The following is a 17,724-nucleotide window of genomic DNA, read 5'->3' on the forward strand; positions in this document are numbered from 1 at the left end:
TGAGGCTACCCCTCTAGTTTTATTTGGGGAGAAGGGTGTCTGGCCATAAGTGAAGCCATTTTACCGAAGGTATTTATTTGTCTTTGTTTTTGATGATAACTGTTTTCCTATGACACAGCTTCTTTGAAGTATAATTTACATAGAATTCTTCAGGATAGAGTTCTGAGATGTTTTAGTCATGCCTGCACCCATGCAACCCACACCCTCATCAAGATAAATAACATTTCCATCATTCCAGAAAAACTCCTTGTGCAAATTTTCAGTCAATGCAATCCCCAGAGGCAAACATGGTTGTGAGGTCTGTCTATCACCATGGTTGTTTTGTCTACTCTTGCATTTTAATTATATGGAATTACATATTTGTTGCTCTGTGTTTGACTTCTTTTACTCCTCACCCTTTTTTTGAGTTTCACCCAGGTTTTTGCATAAATATTAGGTTAGTGCAAAAGTAGTTACTTTTATTTTTAGAATAGAATAAACAGGCTATTCCTTTTTTATTGCTGAGCAATATTCTATTGCGTGGATAAAATACTTTTTTAAATTCATACACTTGATATGCATTTAGATTATTTCCATTTCTTGGATATCATAAAAAATCTGTAATGACATTTTTGTACAGTTGTGAAGAAATATGTTATTTTTTGTCCATAACAAAAATGTTTTTATATTATTATATGTCAAATTTATAGGGGGATTGTGACAGTTGTGATTTTATATGTCAGCTTGACTAGGCCATGAGGTGTCCAGACATTTGGCCAAACATTATTCTGTGTGTGTGTGCACGTGTGTGTGTGCACGTGTGTGTATGAAGGTATTTCTGGATGAGATTAACATTTGAATTGTTAGACTGAGTAAAGATGATTGGCATGTGTGTATGTGAAGGTATTTCTCGATGAGATTAACATTTGAATTGGTAGACCAAGTAAAGATGATTGTCTTCCCTAATGTGGGTAGGCCTCCTCCAGTTAGCTGGAGACTTGACTAGAACAAAAAGGGCTAAGTAAGAGGGGAATTCCTCCTGCCCGACTGCTTGAGCTGGGATGTTTGTCTTTATTCAGCCTTCAGACTCAGACCAAAACATTAACTCCTCTACTGTATTGAGGCTGCCAACTTTTGGACTGCAACTTACACTGTCAGCTCTCCTGGTTTTCAGGCCTTGAGACCAGACTGGAACTACATATTGTCTCTTCTGGGCTTCCAGCTTTCTGACTGCAGATCTCGGGACTCTTCAGGCTCCCTAATAGCATAAGCACATTCCTTATCATCAGTGCCTTTCTCTCCCTCCATATACATGTCCTGTTGGTTCTGTTTCTCTGGAGAACCCTGACTAATACAGAGATAATTATCCATATGTCAATAAAAGCCATGACATTTTGGATACATCTCTATTTATGTCTACATCAATATGCCTATATCTATATCAGTTATGGATATGTATGCATATATATTGTAGCTATAAATATGCATATAGTTGTCTCTGTATTTCTAGATCTGTCTCTTTCTGTGTGTCTTTCTCTCTATCAAAAGAAAACACTGAGAATCAACCTATAAAGTCCCTTCTGAGAAAACAGTGCTAGGAATGCAAATTGGAGGAGATTCTATAAATTCCAGGGCTATTATAGGAGTTATCAGATAAAGGATTTTTTTTTTTAACTTCAGGTACTGGAAGGAATAGAGATAATGAGAGCCTGAAACCAGAGTCTGGTGGTTCTACCAGAAGAGGAAGCCAACACTGCAGATGGCAGAGTTAAGAGGAGAGAAACTGAATTGTGATGACTTCCTTGAGTCCGTGAATCCAGAGTCAGTTATTCCGTTGCACATTTTATTTACACTGATTACGCTAAAGCCAGTTTTGGGTTTTCTAATACCTGCAAACAGCAGAACGACCATTCAGTCCTAATATGCAGGTAAAGGCATAAAACGTGGGCAGATCATGGGGCAGGTGAGCCCACATCACCGGGAAGTCTTTGTGTGATCAACAGGCTATATAGCAACACTGATGGAAGCCCAGGCATGGGCAGCTCTCATATCGAGCTGGGGCCAGGGAAGGGTGGCCAGACTTCACCCGGAAAAAGCAGTCCAAGGGTGAGGCTGGGCCTGGCCATTGGGTCTCTTCAGCACAGAGGACAACCAAACAGAAAGACAGGCATAGACAGCTGAACACTACTGTAGCGAAACCACCAAGCATGAAGAGGACACATCACAGAGGAAACTCTCCTCTTCCAGGACTACCTCGAAACTTGGATCCTTTTCTACCTCCCAGGCCACTGAGTTCTTGGACATTTATCCTTATGAAACCCTAGCAATGAATTCAACATCAATCAGTGAGGGGATTTAAGAACAGTCTGCCCACTCTGTTACTCATATGAATACATATGAATAAATATCTTGGAATGAGTAAATATCAAATAAAATCATGGACCTATTTACTCCTTCAAGGATGAGTCAACAGAACACACACTTGCAGGCACACATGCACACACGTGTGCACGCAGCATGTAGCTTATAAAAATAAGTTTAATAAAATTGGAAGAATGTAGCCTTGAGATACAGACAGGAGAGGCTCCTTTTAATAAAGATTTACTAAAGGGAGATAGACATAAATTTCAGACAGCATCTGCTCTGGGTCCACAAATAAGGCTGGTCCTGGTGGGCAGAAGTGAGAGAGAGTTATAATTCTTTCCATTGAAGCAGCTATCTAGATTAGTTGTAAATATTGCCTTTGGCCATCATCTGTCTTGAGAAACTAAAGGAATTAAGTACAGGAACCTGGAGAGAGTGAGAAAGAGAAACAGCAAGCTGCATGATCATCCTCCATGTCTGTGATTCCCCGTGTTTTAATAAAAGTGGACAGTGAAGATGGATGTGTCACTCACCAGGACAGGCCTACAAGGCTCCCCACCCCTCAGCTGACCCTGCTCTCAACAGCAAATACATTACCTAATGTATCAGTCCTTTTTCACACTGCTGATTCACACTGCTGATAAAGACATACCCGAGACTGGGCAATTTATAAAAGCAAGAGGCTTAATGGACTCATAGTTCCACGTGGCTGGGGAGGCCTCACAATCATGGCAGAAGGTGAAAGACACGTCTCACATGGTGGCAGACAAGAGAAGAGAATTTGTGCAGGGAAACCCCCCTTTATAAAACCATCAGATCATGTGAGACTTACTCACTGTCATGAGACTAGCAAGGGAAAGACCCGCCCCCATGATTCAATTATCTCCCACCCGGTCCATCCCATGACATGTGGGAATTATGGGAGCTACAATTCAAGATGATATTTGGATGGGGACACAGCCAAACCATATCAGCTTATGGTCCCTTACAAACTCTGTCAGCTGATTTTCTAAATGCAGCAATGATTGTGCCATGAAGCAAAACAAGGAACAAAGCCCTTGGATGCAACCAGTTTCTCACAGATGAGGAGAGTTGAGGTTGCCCCATAAAGAAGGAACATGAATCTGGAGATGTCCTACGTTGTTGATGATGGAGGTTTGGGAATTTCATCAGTAAAGAACTCAATGGGTAGGTCTGAGGGCAGGCATGCAGGTTTTTTCCTTCCTCATAATGGTGTCTATTATTCTAGAGAAGCAAAAAAAAAAAAAAAAAAAAAAAATTTGGAGGGGTCCTAAGGACAAATTAGTTTCTCTATCTTAACATAATACCCTGCCATGTCATGTTGGCGGTGCAGACTGATGTATTTATTAATGGCCCCATAAATATTTAGAATGGCAAAGCAGGCACCAAAGGGGAGCCCTAACCAAAAGCTGCGTGGCTGCTGCACTCACTCTTAGAGTTTTTCTAGTGAGATGATTTATTTTATCATCAAAGAGACAAATTTTTAAATAAGTCATAAACTAAGACTGGGTCAGGTGCAGTGGCTCACACCTGTAATCTCAGCACTTTGGGAGGCTAAGGTGGGAGGAACGCTTGAGCCAGGAGTTTGAGAGCAGCTTGGGCAACATGGTGAGACACCATGTCTACAAAAAATACAAAAATTAGCTGGGCAGGGTGGCACACTCCTGTGGTCCCAGCTACTTGGGAGGCTGAGGTGAGAGGATTGCTTGAACTCAGGAGGTCAAGGCTACAGTGAACTGTGATTGTACTACTGCACTCCAGCCAGGGTGACAGAGCAAGGCCCTGTCTCAAAAAAAATATTAAATTTTAAAAAGTAAGACTGTATTTTATATAAATGTATACTTGGTATTGAAAATATAAATATATATTATATGTGACTAAACATATTTTATAAAAATAATGTAAAAATAGCATTATATATCATGTTTTTATATATAGTATTATTTTTACATTATTCTATATATATTGCTTATATATTTTAGAAAAGTAATGTAAGAAGTAACATTATATATAAAACACGCATTTGTGTGTTATACATCTACTATATGGTAGGAGAAATCATGCATTCCAGGGGTGAGTTTCTGACACCCAGTTGGTTTTCTACTGTTCTTCTTGCTGAGTGCACCCCCACCTGCTTAATTATTATCTCCTTTTATGCTCTCTGCAGCCACTGGTGCAGAGCTCCCCAGCAATTAGTAACCTGCCTGTCACATTTTTGTATCTGTAGAAATGCAACCTCATCTGACTGCTTTGAGGTCCAATTTTAATTTAGATGCAAACTATTCCCAAAGTACCAATAGTCTAAAAGGAACCTCAGGCTGACTGTAATTACAGAGGGCCAGAGTTTTCCCTGTGATGAGAATGTCGTTGTTGCTCCTGCGGACATCACTCAGGAGCCTCATGGACTCCAGAATTTTTATCTCCTCCTCCCTGTCTTCTAGGCCCTAGGATACCTGTTTATCACATGTGATTCCCCAATCTCTTTGGTTGTTTGCTTATTTAAATGTCTGGAAGCAACGTAGTCCAAACAAAGGCAAGGCATTTATAAGCATACTTAAATAAATATATATGTATATGTGTTTGTGCTGTATGTGTTTACATATATGCATATAGCTTTGAGAGACAAAATATATTAACTTTGTCCACATACACACACACACAGATATGTTTAACTCCAAAGACAGTCACTACTTTGTAAGCTGCAAGATCCCTAGGACTTGCTCTGTTCTCCTACAAAACCCTAGGCAGGCAGCATTGGACTTGGCATTAAGACTGCCAGGAAACAGTTGTTAAATTTAATTGGAAAGGAAGTAACAGGGGCTTGGTCAAACAGAAATTAACATTGTGTGTGTGTGATTGTGTGTGTGTGTGTGTGTGTGTGAAGCTACTAGTTTTTATCTGGTATTTGAATAGTGAGTCAGCTGTCTCAGAACAGATTTTTTAATGCTTCTCAGCTGAATTAATGTCCCTTTTGGTGTGGTGAGCAGGCAACTATTGTGGGAAAGGGTAGTGGTCTGGGGCAATGGGAGTTGGGGGAGGAGCTTCAGTGGCTCTCAAAAGCTGCTTCTGCCTGTACTCACTGGTTTCTAGGGAGAACCCTTTCCCATTTAAAGTTCAATGGTATTATTTTATGTCTGATGGATTTAATGGTTGTAATTGATCAGAAATAATGTCAAGGAACCTGAAAATAAACACACCATAAGCCAAGCTGAATTAAGGCCAGAACTTAGTAAATTGATCTAGGAAAGCAATTTTCAAACTCAATTATACATAAAAATTACCTCAAGGACTTATAAAAAATGTGGACTCGTTTAAAAATATATATTTTTATTTTCGACACAGGGTCTTGCTGTGTCGTCCAAGCTGGAGTGCAGTAGTGATCGTAGCTCATTACAGCCTCAAACTTCTGGGCTCAAGCAATATTCCCATCTCAGCCTCCTGAGTAGCTGGGAAAGCCTATGCCACCACACTTGGCTAACTTTTAATTTTCTTTGGAGATAGCAGGGTCTCGCTGTGTTGCCCAGGCTGGTTTCAAATTCCTGGCCTCAAGCTATCGTTCCACCTTGGCCTCCCAAAGTGCTAGGATTACAGGTAAGAGCCACTGTGCCCAGCCAAAAAATGTGGATTCTTGACACCTGATATGATTTGATTGTGTCCCCACTCAAATCTCATCTTGAATTATAGTTCCTATAATCCCCATGTATTGTGGGAAGGACCCAGTGGGAGGTAATTGAATCATGGGGGCGGTTACCTTCATGCTGTTCTCATGATAGTGAGTGAGTTCTAATGAGATCTGACTGTTTTATAAGGGGCGTTACCCCTTTTACTCATTCTTCTTCTCCCTGCCACCAAGTGAAGAAGGACATACTGCTTCCCATTCTGCCATGACTGTTAGTTTCCTGAGGCCTCCTCAGCCATGCTGAACTGTGAGTCAATTAAAGCTCTTTCCTTTACAGATTACCCACTCTCAGGTATGTCTTCATAGCAGTGTGAAAACGGACTAATACAACTCCACTTCTGAGATTCTGATTCAGTGGGTATGGTAGGCCCAGTAACTGTCCCCCAGAGATGTCTAAGTCCTAGATCTCACAACCTGCAAATATATTGCCTTATATTGCAGAAAGGCCTTTGCAGATGCCATGAAGGGTCTTGAAATGGGGAGACTGTACTGGAGAGTCTGTAATCACCCACTGTAATCACAGAGTCCTCATAAGAGAGAGGCAGGATGTTTAGCCTTAGCAGCAGGAAATGTGATGTCAGAGGCAAAACATGGGAGTGATATGAGGAAGGGGCCACTAGCTAGGGAATGCAGGTGTCCTTTAGATGCTATAAAAACAATAAAATGGATTTCCCCTTCAGGTCTCCAAAAAGAATGTAGCCCTGCTGACTCCTTGATTTTAGAATGTTGACTTTCGGAACTCTAAGAATAATTTTGCATTGGTTTAAGCCACTAAGTTTCTGGTGATTTGTTACCGAAGAAATAGGAAATGAATACAGTAGATATCTCAGGTAGGGTTTCCAGGAAATAGACTCCGGAATAGAGTTAAGCTTACCTATGCAGGGCTCAGGACAGTGCTCTAGGAACAGATTTCCTAGATTCTAGAAAGAGTCACTTGAGGTCTCCTTTGTAAACATGTTTATTAAGAAGTCCCTCATCACCCAGGAAGGGAAGGAAAGGAAGCAAGAGTGGGCAGAAGGAGAAGTCAAGGCCATTGTAAGTGCAACTGCATCCATGGGGTGCTCTGGCACCAGGATGAAACTTCAGAGGTGCTCAAAATCAGACAGAGATGGCCAGAACTTTATGGGGCTGAATAGATCAATCACTGGATGAAGTATGCTCTGGGAAGGGTGTACCTTGGGGAAGGTAGCTTCTGCGGTCTTAGGCTATAGCTTAAGGCTATTTGCTGACATCCCTCCCATCATCTGTGCAATAGGTGTTGTGTTGAAGGAGGATCTGGAAAGCCCTTCACAGTATCCCCCACAGGAGGTCCAGCATAGACCCCAAAGGGCTACATTTTTAAGGACCCCAGGGGATTTGATGGCCACACTTTCAGCAACTTGGATTCATGCAAGAGACATTATTCTAGTGGGTGCAAAAATAATAAATTAGAAAACAGAAAAGGTGTGAACATATTTGCACCTGTGATAAGTAGGCTGAATAATGGCCCACAAAAGATGTTTACATCTGTATTAGGGTTCTCCAGTGAAACAAAACCAAAAGGAGACACACACACACACACGTATATATGTATACACACGCATGTATATATGCACACATACATGCATGTGTACACATATATACTACACACATATGTCTGTGTAAATATATATACATACGCACATGCATGAGATTTATGGCAAGGAATTGGCTTATACAATTATGGAGGCTGCCAAGCCCTAAGATCTGCAGACTGAGCTGGCAAGATGGAGATAGAAGAGAGCCAATGGTTTTGTTCTTGTTCCAGTCCAGAGGCCTGAGGACCAGGAGAGGGAATGCTGCAATTCCAGCTCCAAGGCTGACCAGCTTGAGATTCAAGAAGAGTCAATATTTCATTTTAAGTCTAAAGGGAGGAGAAAGCCAATGTCCTGGTTGAAGGTCAAAAGGCTGGAGAATTCTGTCTTACTCAGGGAAATCAGCCTTTTTGTTCTATTCAGGCCTTCAATGGATTGGATAAGCATAGACAATCTGCTTTACATAGTTTACCAATTTAAGAGTTAATTTTACCTAAAAACACACAGACACACACAGAATAATGTGGGTCAAATAACTGAGCACCCCATAGACTAGTCAAGGTGACACATAAAATGAACTATTACTGTGTCCTAATCCCTGGAATCAGTGAATATGTTACTGTACATGGCAAAAGGTATTTTGCAAATCCTGACATTGTGTATTATCTGGATATTTCAGGATTTATTTAAGGAGGGTTAGCGTCAAAGAAAGAAATGTGATCATGAAGCAGAGGTCACGGAAGAGAGAAGATAGCTACACGGCTGGCTTTGAAGATTGTGGGAAAGGCCATGGGACAAGAAATTTCTGTGTTTTCTGGAAGCTAGACAAGATATGGAAACATATGATCATCTAGAGCCTGCAAGAGGAATGCAGACCTGGAGATGAAGGTTGATACCTTGATTCAAGACTTCAGACCTCCAGAACCATAAGATAATAAATCTGTGTTGTTTTAAGCCACTGAGTTTGTAGTCATCGATTATAGTAGTGATAGGAAATTAACACAGTATCTTCAACTCATAATGCAGAACAGGTAATAAAAGCTATAATCATCTACCCTAATTCAGATTTTTATTTATCAAATCTTTTGGGACATTGATATACATCGACTTTACTTACAATTCATTTACAATTAATTATCTTGGGAATTATGTAGTGGGACCAATTATCAGGTTTTTTTTTGTTGTTGTTGTTGTTTAGACAGAGTCTCACTCTGTCGCCAGGCTGGAGTGCAGTGGGGCAATCACAGCTCACTGCAACCTCTGTCTCCTGGGTTCAAGTGATTCTACTGCCTCAGCCTCCTGAATAGCTGGGACTATAGGTGTGTGCCACCACACCCAGCTAATTTTTGTATCAGGTATTTTTATCTTCGGCCAAAGTATTTCAGGTGACACATTAATAACCAAGCTCTTTTGAGAAGGATCCAAGTTGAAACATCCCTTTCCCTGATTTTTTTTTTTTTTTTGGTAGAGATCGGGGTCTCACTGTGTTGCCCAGGCTGGGAGGATTACAAGCCTAATTCTTCTTTATGTCAAATAGGGTCAGACCAGATTTTCCAGGTGAGTAGTGGGGAGAGTAGCATAATGGTTAAACACACACACTGTGAAGCTGGACTTACTGTTTCACTGTGTGACCTTGAGCAAATAATTTAGTCTTCTAATATCGTGGTGTCCTCACATGTAAAATGAAGATAATCATGCACAACTTATAGATGACTGTGCAATTACCTGGGCCAATATGTGCAAAGTGCTTAGAATAGTTTTGACTTACTGTATGTGCTCAATAAATTTTTGCTGTTTTTAAAATACATGTATGCATTAAAAACAGCCCTTTCTGGCAAGAATGTGAAGCTTGGCCTTCTCCTGATGTGGTTTGTTTAGGACTCACCAATCCAGAATCATTTGAGTTTCCATGCAGAGTACCTAGCAATCATTGTGAATACACAATGAACTACTAGACCACTTCATTCTGGCAGAAACTTTGAGTTTTGAGAAAAATGCTCTCATTTACTGAAATCAGGTTGGGAGCATACAATGTTAATGATTTCTACACAAGTATCAACTCTTCAGATATTAGCTTTGTAGTAATAATGCTTTGGGTTTAAGAATTGTAAAAATTTCCCATTGCCAATATAAATTACTTTTTTGTTGTTGTTAGGAGAAGCAGTATAATATAGTGGCTAAATATCAGACTTGGGAGTGAAAAGTTACTGATATGGGTTGGCTCTGTCCCCACCCAAATCTCATCTTGAATTGTAGTTCCCATAATCCCCACATGTGTCATGAAAGGGACCAGGCGGGAGGTAATTGAATAAGGGGGGCAGTTATCCTCACGCTGTTCTCATGATAGTGAGTGAGTTCTCACGAGATCTGATGGTTTTATAAGGGGCTATTCCCCCTTTGCTCAGCACTTCTCCTTCCTGCCACCATGTGAAGAAGGACAGGTTTGCTTCCCCTTCCTCCATGATTGTTAAGTTTCCTGAGGCCTCCCCAGCCATGATGAACTGTGAGCCAATTACACCTCTTTCCCTTATAAATTACCCAGTCTTGGGTATGTCTTCATTAGCAGTGTGAGAATGGACTAATACAGTTGCATTTGAAGTTCAGATCCACTGCCTACCACTGATAAATCACTGGCTAGATATGCAAACTCCATGAGCCTCAGTTTCTTTACCTGTTATATGAACAGGAACAGCACATGCCCCATGGGGTGGTTAGGGGATTAAATGACACCCTTTGCACAGAGCCCTCCACATGGCAAGAGCCTTGTAGCTTTGAGTCATTGTCCTTATTTAGGGACCATCAGACCCTTCCTTTAATTAACAATAAAAAAGAGCTTTTCATCAGCATAATTGGTTCCTTCCTTATCAGGGTGGACGAGGCCTCTTGGTGGAGACCGTGCATATGTGGCTCCCTGTATGTCCTTCCCCAGTCACACTCCCATTCGGTCCCCCCAACCCATTCCTTAGCTCCTCAGGCATCCAGCTCCTCCTTGCCATCATGGCTTTGTTATGCTGCTTCAGCCTGGAGCGCTCTTTCCCCAGCTTGTTTTTGGGACAGCCTTACCCTTCAAGACCCCACTCAGGCGTGATCTCTGCTGTGAAGCTTTTCTGATCTCCTCCCCGACCCCCTGCCACAGGGGAGAGTTCATCACCACATTCTCTAAACTGCTTTGGTCCCTGGCAGTTCTCCTTGTTGCACTCCTCTCTTGATGGACTCTGTTGGGTGAGAAGTCTGTTTCTTGTAAAGCCTGCGAGCTCTCAGGGGAATATTCACATCTTAGTCCTCCTTGGCTTCTGAGCAGATGACAGTGCCTGCCATGTGTCGATACTACAATGCCTATTGAATGAATGTCATTAGGCTCCATTAATTTTGCCCCTATCTCATAGTCCATGCTGTTTTGTTTTTAATACATTTATGGCACTATAATTTACATACTCTAAGATTCAACTGTTAAACCGTACCACTCAATGGCTTTTAGTATTCACAGAACTGGGCAACTTTCACTATAATAAATTTTAGAACATTTTTGTCACTGAAAAAGAAACTGTACCTGTTAGCTGTTCCTCCTCCATTTTCTCTCCTCCAAGCCCTAGGAAACCACTAATTGACTAGGTCTCTATAGATTTGCCTGTGATGGAAATTTTATATAAATAGACTCATACAATACTTGGCCTTTTGTGTCTGTTTTCTGTCACTCAGCATCATGTTTTCAAGGTTCATCTGCATTATAGCATGGATCAGTACCTCATTCCTTTATATGGGTGAATAATATTCTGTCATATAGATCACATTTTATTTATTCATTCATAAGTTGATGGACATGGGATGCTTCCACTTTTTGGATTTTTTTTTTTTGATGGAGTCTTGCTCTGTTGCCCAGGTTGGAGTGCAGTGGTGTGATCTTGGCTCACTGCAACCTCCACCTCCCAGGTTCAAGCAATTCTCCTGCCTCAGCCTCCTGGGTAGCCGGTATTACAGGCATGCACCACCCTTTCCAGCTAATTTATGTAATTTTTTGTAAAGAAAGGGTTTCACCATGTTGGCCATGCTGGTCTCAAACTCCTCTCCTCAAGTGATCCACCTGCCTCGACCTCCCAAAGTGCTTGGATTACAGGTGTGAACCACCATGCCCGACCACTCTTTGGCTATTTTAGATAATGCTTCTATTGAACACCGATATGTAGGTTTTTATATGGACATATGCTTTCAATTTTTCTGGGTATATACCTAGGGCTTGAAGGTGCTGTTAGATTTTATTTTAATTTTATTTTGTCTGCTCAGAAAACTTTCCTTTTCCCATTTTTCTGATAAAGAGGGTAAGAATTCCCTCCCCTGGCCAACGAGGGCACATGGCCCTACTAGGGCCAATCATGTGGGCATGAGACCCAGGCCTGGCCTCTCTGAGTCTTTCTCTGGGACTTTACAGTTGCAATTGTACTTTTGGAGTCATAGGCTAGGAGGAGGGAGTTGGGGCCTCTGGGCATTGGGTCTACCTCATGGTAAAAATCTGGCTGTTGTGAGAAAGAGAGAGGCCACACAGAGGCCAGCAGTGAAGCATTAGACCTGCAAAGATAGGACAGCTCTGAATCCCTCTCCCATATCCAGGGTGCTGGTCCCTATGGCTCCCCTTCTTCTCCCCAAGACCATGAAAATCCTTAGTTTTCCTCCAAGATACATGTGCTCAAAGCCACTTCTTAGGTTCTTAGTGGCTTCTGACTCTGTTTCTGTCCCTTATAACAGAACAAACTTGAAAATTAGAATGAAGTTGAACCAACATCTTAGTGTTAACAATTTTCAAGGTGGTGTGTAAGCCAATTGTGGTGATCAGAAAATGAACAAGACATGCCCCCTGGTACTCACAGGACTTCTAATGAACTGTACCCATCTCCAAAGTCTAGTCTTTCTAGGATGCATCCTTGATGAAGCCCCGAAGTCTGCTGCCGCTAAGAGGTGGGACCATGATCTGGCCCCTTCTCCAGGTGACATCATTTCACAACCAGATGCTTTAAAAAAATACATAAGGGACCTTTCAGGCAGAGGTGTAGGAAGACCAGGACTATTAATGCACGGCTGGCATTTGCACATATTCAATATGTCTGAAGAAAAGTGGTCTGCACATTCAGTTTAGGGGGAACATTTCTACTCAAAACAAAAGTCAAAGTGAATAAATGAGAGCATTTCAGGAAATGTTTGAACTTTTAAAGAAAGGAGGTAAGAAAGCTGGGGTTTATCACAATTGTGTTCCTTCCACAGCAGGATCTTTTTATTCCTCTACAAATCTCTTTTGAAAGGAAGAGTAAAGGAGGAAGAAACACGTGTAGTGGTTCTGTTGATGGGCCAGCCCCTGGAATGCAATGAAAATGTGTTCAGAGGGGTAAGCCTTCCCTCTCCCTGGTTGAAAATGTTAGCCAGCCCAGGACCAGTCACCTCAATATTGGTTTAAAAAGAAAAGTCCAGTGGTCTTTCCTAAATTAAAACAGCACATCTGTGATGGTTGATACTAGATGTCAACTTGATTGGCTTGAAGGATGCCTAGATGGCTGGTAGAGTATTGTTTCTGGGTGTGTCTGAGAGGGTGTTACCAGAGGAGATGGACATTTGAGTCAGTGGACTGGGAGAGGAAGACCCTCCCTCAATGTGGGTGGGCACCATCCACTCAGCTGCCAGCGTGGCTGGAACAAGGCAGGTGGAGGAGGATGGGATGACCTTGCTTGCTGGGTCCCCTGGTTTCCTTCTTTCTTCTGTGTTGGATGCTTCCTCCCAATCCTCCTGCCCTTGGGTATCAGATTCCGGGTTCTAAGACCTTTGGACTCTGGGACTTGTACTAGTGGCTTCCCAGGGGCTCTCGGGCCTTCTGCCACAGACAGAAGGTGGCACCGTCAGCTTCCCTAGTTTTGAGGCTTTCTGAAACCAACTGAGCCACTATCGGCTTCTCTCATCCCCAGATTACAGACAGCCTATGCTGGGACTTTGCCTTGTGATCCTGTGATCCTGTGAACCAATTCTCCCTAATAAACTCCCTTGCATATATACATACATCCTATTAGTTCTGTCCCTCCGGAGAACCCTAATACACCATTAGACTATTAATCAAAATTCTAAATATTATGAAATATCAAGTGATTATCTTCAGCCTGGAAATCTGCAGTGAAAACGATTTCTTCTCTCTTTCTGCTGTCACTCAGCCCCTGCCCGCCAGCTAGGTTCTCATACTGCAGACTGGAATAGAGACACAGAAGGAAAGCGGCAGGAAAGATGATAAGTGAACCCCTCGCCTTCTCAAGCTGGCTGCATTTTCTGGGCCCTGGCAGAAGTTTCCTCCTTCTCTGGGCCCTGTGAAGGTTCCCTGCTCACATTTCAGTGGGTAGAATTCTCTGCAAGCTCCTGAATCAATTAATGAGACTCGCACAGCCCCAGAGAGAATCATGTCCTAAGATTAGCACATTCACCCAGGAAGCTGAATTGGAGCTAGATAGAAACAAAAGGACTGCACGTTGGGGGAAGTTCCAGGGTGAGGGGGAAGTTCCAGGGTGAGGGACAAGTGCAATGGACTGAATGTTTGTGTCCCTTCAACTTTCCTATGTCAAAATCCTGATGCCTGGTTTGATGTTATGAGGGATTGGGGCCTTGGGAGGTAATGAGGCCATGAGGGTGGAGCCCTCATGAATAGGATTAGTGCCCTTCAAAAGGGAACCCCAGACAGCTCTCTAGCCCTTTTTCCACCATTTGAGGACACAGGGACAAGCTGGCAATCCAGACAAGGACCCTTCCAGAACCCTATCACACAGGCAACTTGATCCCAGCCCTCCATCCTCCAGAAGCACGAGAAATACATTTCTGTTGTTTATAAGCCACCCAGTCCACAGGACTTTGTTGTAGCCGCCCCAAGTGACTAAGATGGTGAGTTCCTCATCTTGGATTACACTGGCTTACTCCTGACCATGACGCCCTGTGCCACTGGAGACAGCATCTTTGGGAAAGAGTTCTGCAAGGAGGTGGCATGTGCGCGGAGAGAGACCTGAAAGAGAATCAAATAAAGAATAGAGAGAGGAAGATGTCCTGAGGGAGGAGGGGTGGAATCTCTGGGCCTGCATCTTGGGCAGGCTTAGGCACAGGGTTGATTTAATATGACCACAGCTTCTCATGTTAGGACTGTTCTATTTATTTTATTTATAGAATCACATTGGGCTAGACGAGGTGGCTCACGCCCATAATCCCAGCACTTTGGGAGGCTGAGATGACGGATCACGAGGTCAGGAGTTTGAGACTAGCCTGGCCAACATGGTGAAACCCCGTCTCTACTAAAAATACAAAAAATCAGCTGGGCATGGTGGCGCACACCTGTAGTCCCAGCTACTCAGTAGGCTGTGGCAGAAAAATCTCTTGAACCAGGGAGGTGGAGGTTGCAGTGAGCCGAGATTGCACCACTGTACTCCAGCCTGGGTGACAGCGTGAGACTCTGTCTCAAAAAAAAAGAGAAAGAAAGAAAGAAAAGAAAAGAATTACATCAATTTTAATTTTTCTTTTGCTGGCTAATGTAAGGAAAATAATAACACCAAAGAGTTCCTTTGCATTTCAGTTTCAAAAATATTTCCTATGTGGGCAAGAAATGGTGGTCAGAGGCAGCTGATTTTTCCAGAGCCGTATTCAGGAAGGTTTTCCACAAGTTTCGTGTGCGGGTCTTATATGTGGGTACAAGTTCATGGGTTCTCAAAATTAGCTTCTGGGCTGTTCTTTCACACCGGAGGAAGTATATTGATTGGCCACAGAATTAACACCTGGAGAATTGGAAATGTGTCCTGGAATTCTTCCTGTCTGATTTTAAATCCTACCGAGTCAACTAGTATATTTATATTTATTAGAGTTTAGTCACATCCATCTCAGGAGGGCCCCGTGGTGTTGGCTTCTGGAGAAGAGTGGAAGCAGAGCCCTGGCACACACCGAACATGAATTAAGACCATCTATCCAACCTCTTCCAAAGCTTTCAGGTTCACTCACATTTATCTCCCGCCATCCATTCTCCACGGAGCAGACGGAGAAATCTTTCAGAACATAGATTATATTGTCACTTCCCTGCCAAATCCCTCACCATTGGAGGCTCAGAGGAACATCTGAGACCCTCATCATGACCCACAGAACCCCAAAAGACCCTACCTGCCTCCCACCTACCACCGTCGCTAGCACTTGGCTACACTGGCTTGCTCCTGACCATGACACCCTAAGCCTGTGTAGACAGCATTGTCGGGAAACAGTTCAGCGAGGAGGTGACATGTGAGCTCAGAGAGACCTGAGGGAGAAGAAGACAAAGAAGAGAGATGGGGCAGATGTCCCGAGGCAGGAGCAGTGGAAACGCTGGGCCTGCATCCTCATGTCCACTGCACTGTAAGATCCTTCTGTTTCCTGTCCTTCAAAACACTCCTTACAATCTGAAATAATAGTGAGGATGTATTTATTTGCTTTCTGTCTCACTCACTAACATGTAAGTTTCCTGAGCAGAGAGACCTTGCTGGCTGCTGCTGCAGGACCTAGAAGCCAGCATGACACAGCCTATGTCCTCAGGCACGTTTGTGGAATGAATGAGGAGTACACAGGCCACTCACCAGCGACTACCCCCCAAAGAGACGGCCCTGTGTGTTCACCAGACCCCTGGCGTTCTTTCTGCCCAGAAGCGCCCTCTGTATCATCTTTTGCATCATCTGCAAAGCCAAGCTTGCTTTGATTCCAACCCCGCGCCCTTTCTCCAAACTGGCTGGCTCCTTATAAACTCCCCCAGCAACAGATGGGGACCTCTACTACCAGCTCTTGGCTGTGGAACTGACTTGCTGAATTTGAATCCTAGCTCTGCCACTTTGTAACCCTTCCATGGAGAGCTTAAAACTTGGGGGCACCATGGATGGTGACATGGATGGTGACACCCAGGAAGTCTGCAGGTCTCTGGGTGGGGGCTGTCTACCTGCCCAGGTGGCAGGGTTGCTGGGGGTTGCTCTATGGGAAGGGGCTACATGACCGGAGTGTGTTGTAGCTGAAGATGTTGAGTGTCTCTGTTAGCAGGTGTGGACCATGCTAGTGCAACCACATGCTTTATTCTCCAAACAGGGATGCTTTTATGAATAAAACAGTTGCTATTACTAATTATCCCACAACTGCCCTGGGCAAACAGGGGCTTGTGGTCATCTGCCCATGCAGGATGGAGAGCCGGCCTGGAACCTTTTTGAGGGCTGTGCAGAGGGGGCCGTGCTGGGAACAATGTCACCCTAACACTGACAGTGTACTGGGGCAGCCAGCAGGATGAATAGAAGCTGGATGAGAGCTCAGCAAAAGTCAGCGGAAGCAAAATGTGCCTGGGGCAGGACGTGATTCTCTCAGTTGGCACAGGTCTCATTAATTAATGCAGCAGCTTGCGGGGAATTCTGCCCATTATAACAGGAACCCCTTGACCTGTATCCCTTGGAGAGAGAGAAAAGTCTATAGCCCTTCCACATTCTGGTGTTTAAATGGTCCTAACATTTCACATTACAATCTTTTGTGACTATTTCCCTATATATGTTCTTCTAGGTGTCGGCTGTCACCTGCTTAAGTGGCTCAAAAGCTGCTGGCAGAAAATACATGATTCCGGCAGATGCACGGTATTGAGCCCTGCAGCGAATTGTGTTAGAGCAACGGAACCATGTGTAGTTTATGACTCAGTCATACAAGGCGCTGGGGCTCGCCGGCAAATTTGCACTTATAAATGGGTATTTAGAGCAAAACAGAAATGCCTAATAGCTAAGCAGTCTTCTAAATTCATCTCAAGGAAATAGTCCCCAGGGGTATCAGATGTTTCTAAATGGAGGAGATTAGGCAGTTTGATTGAATGAGAAGCCTCGGTTTAGGTGACTGCTCGGAGGATGCTTTCGGACTATTTTATTTGAGCAAAACCAAGGTCAGGGCCAGGGCGAATATTCGAAGATGAAGTAAGTTTTGGAATCCGATTTGAAGAGAGTGTACATTAATTATATTAACGTGGATTTTAGTCAATATTTGGGTGGCTCTATCTGTTTAGTTTGGTGACTCTTACTAAATTGACCCATGTGAAAGGGCTGATATCTGATCACTTTCACCGATACGATTACAATGTCATATGACTAA

Source organism: Pongo pygmaeus, chromosome 10 (assembly GCF_028885625.2).
Source record: "Pongo pygmaeus isolate AG05252 chromosome 10, NHGRI_mPonPyg2-v2.0_pri, whole genome shotgun sequence".
NCBI lineage: Eukaryota > Metazoa > Chordata > Mammalia > Primates > Hominidae > Pongo > Pongo pygmaeus.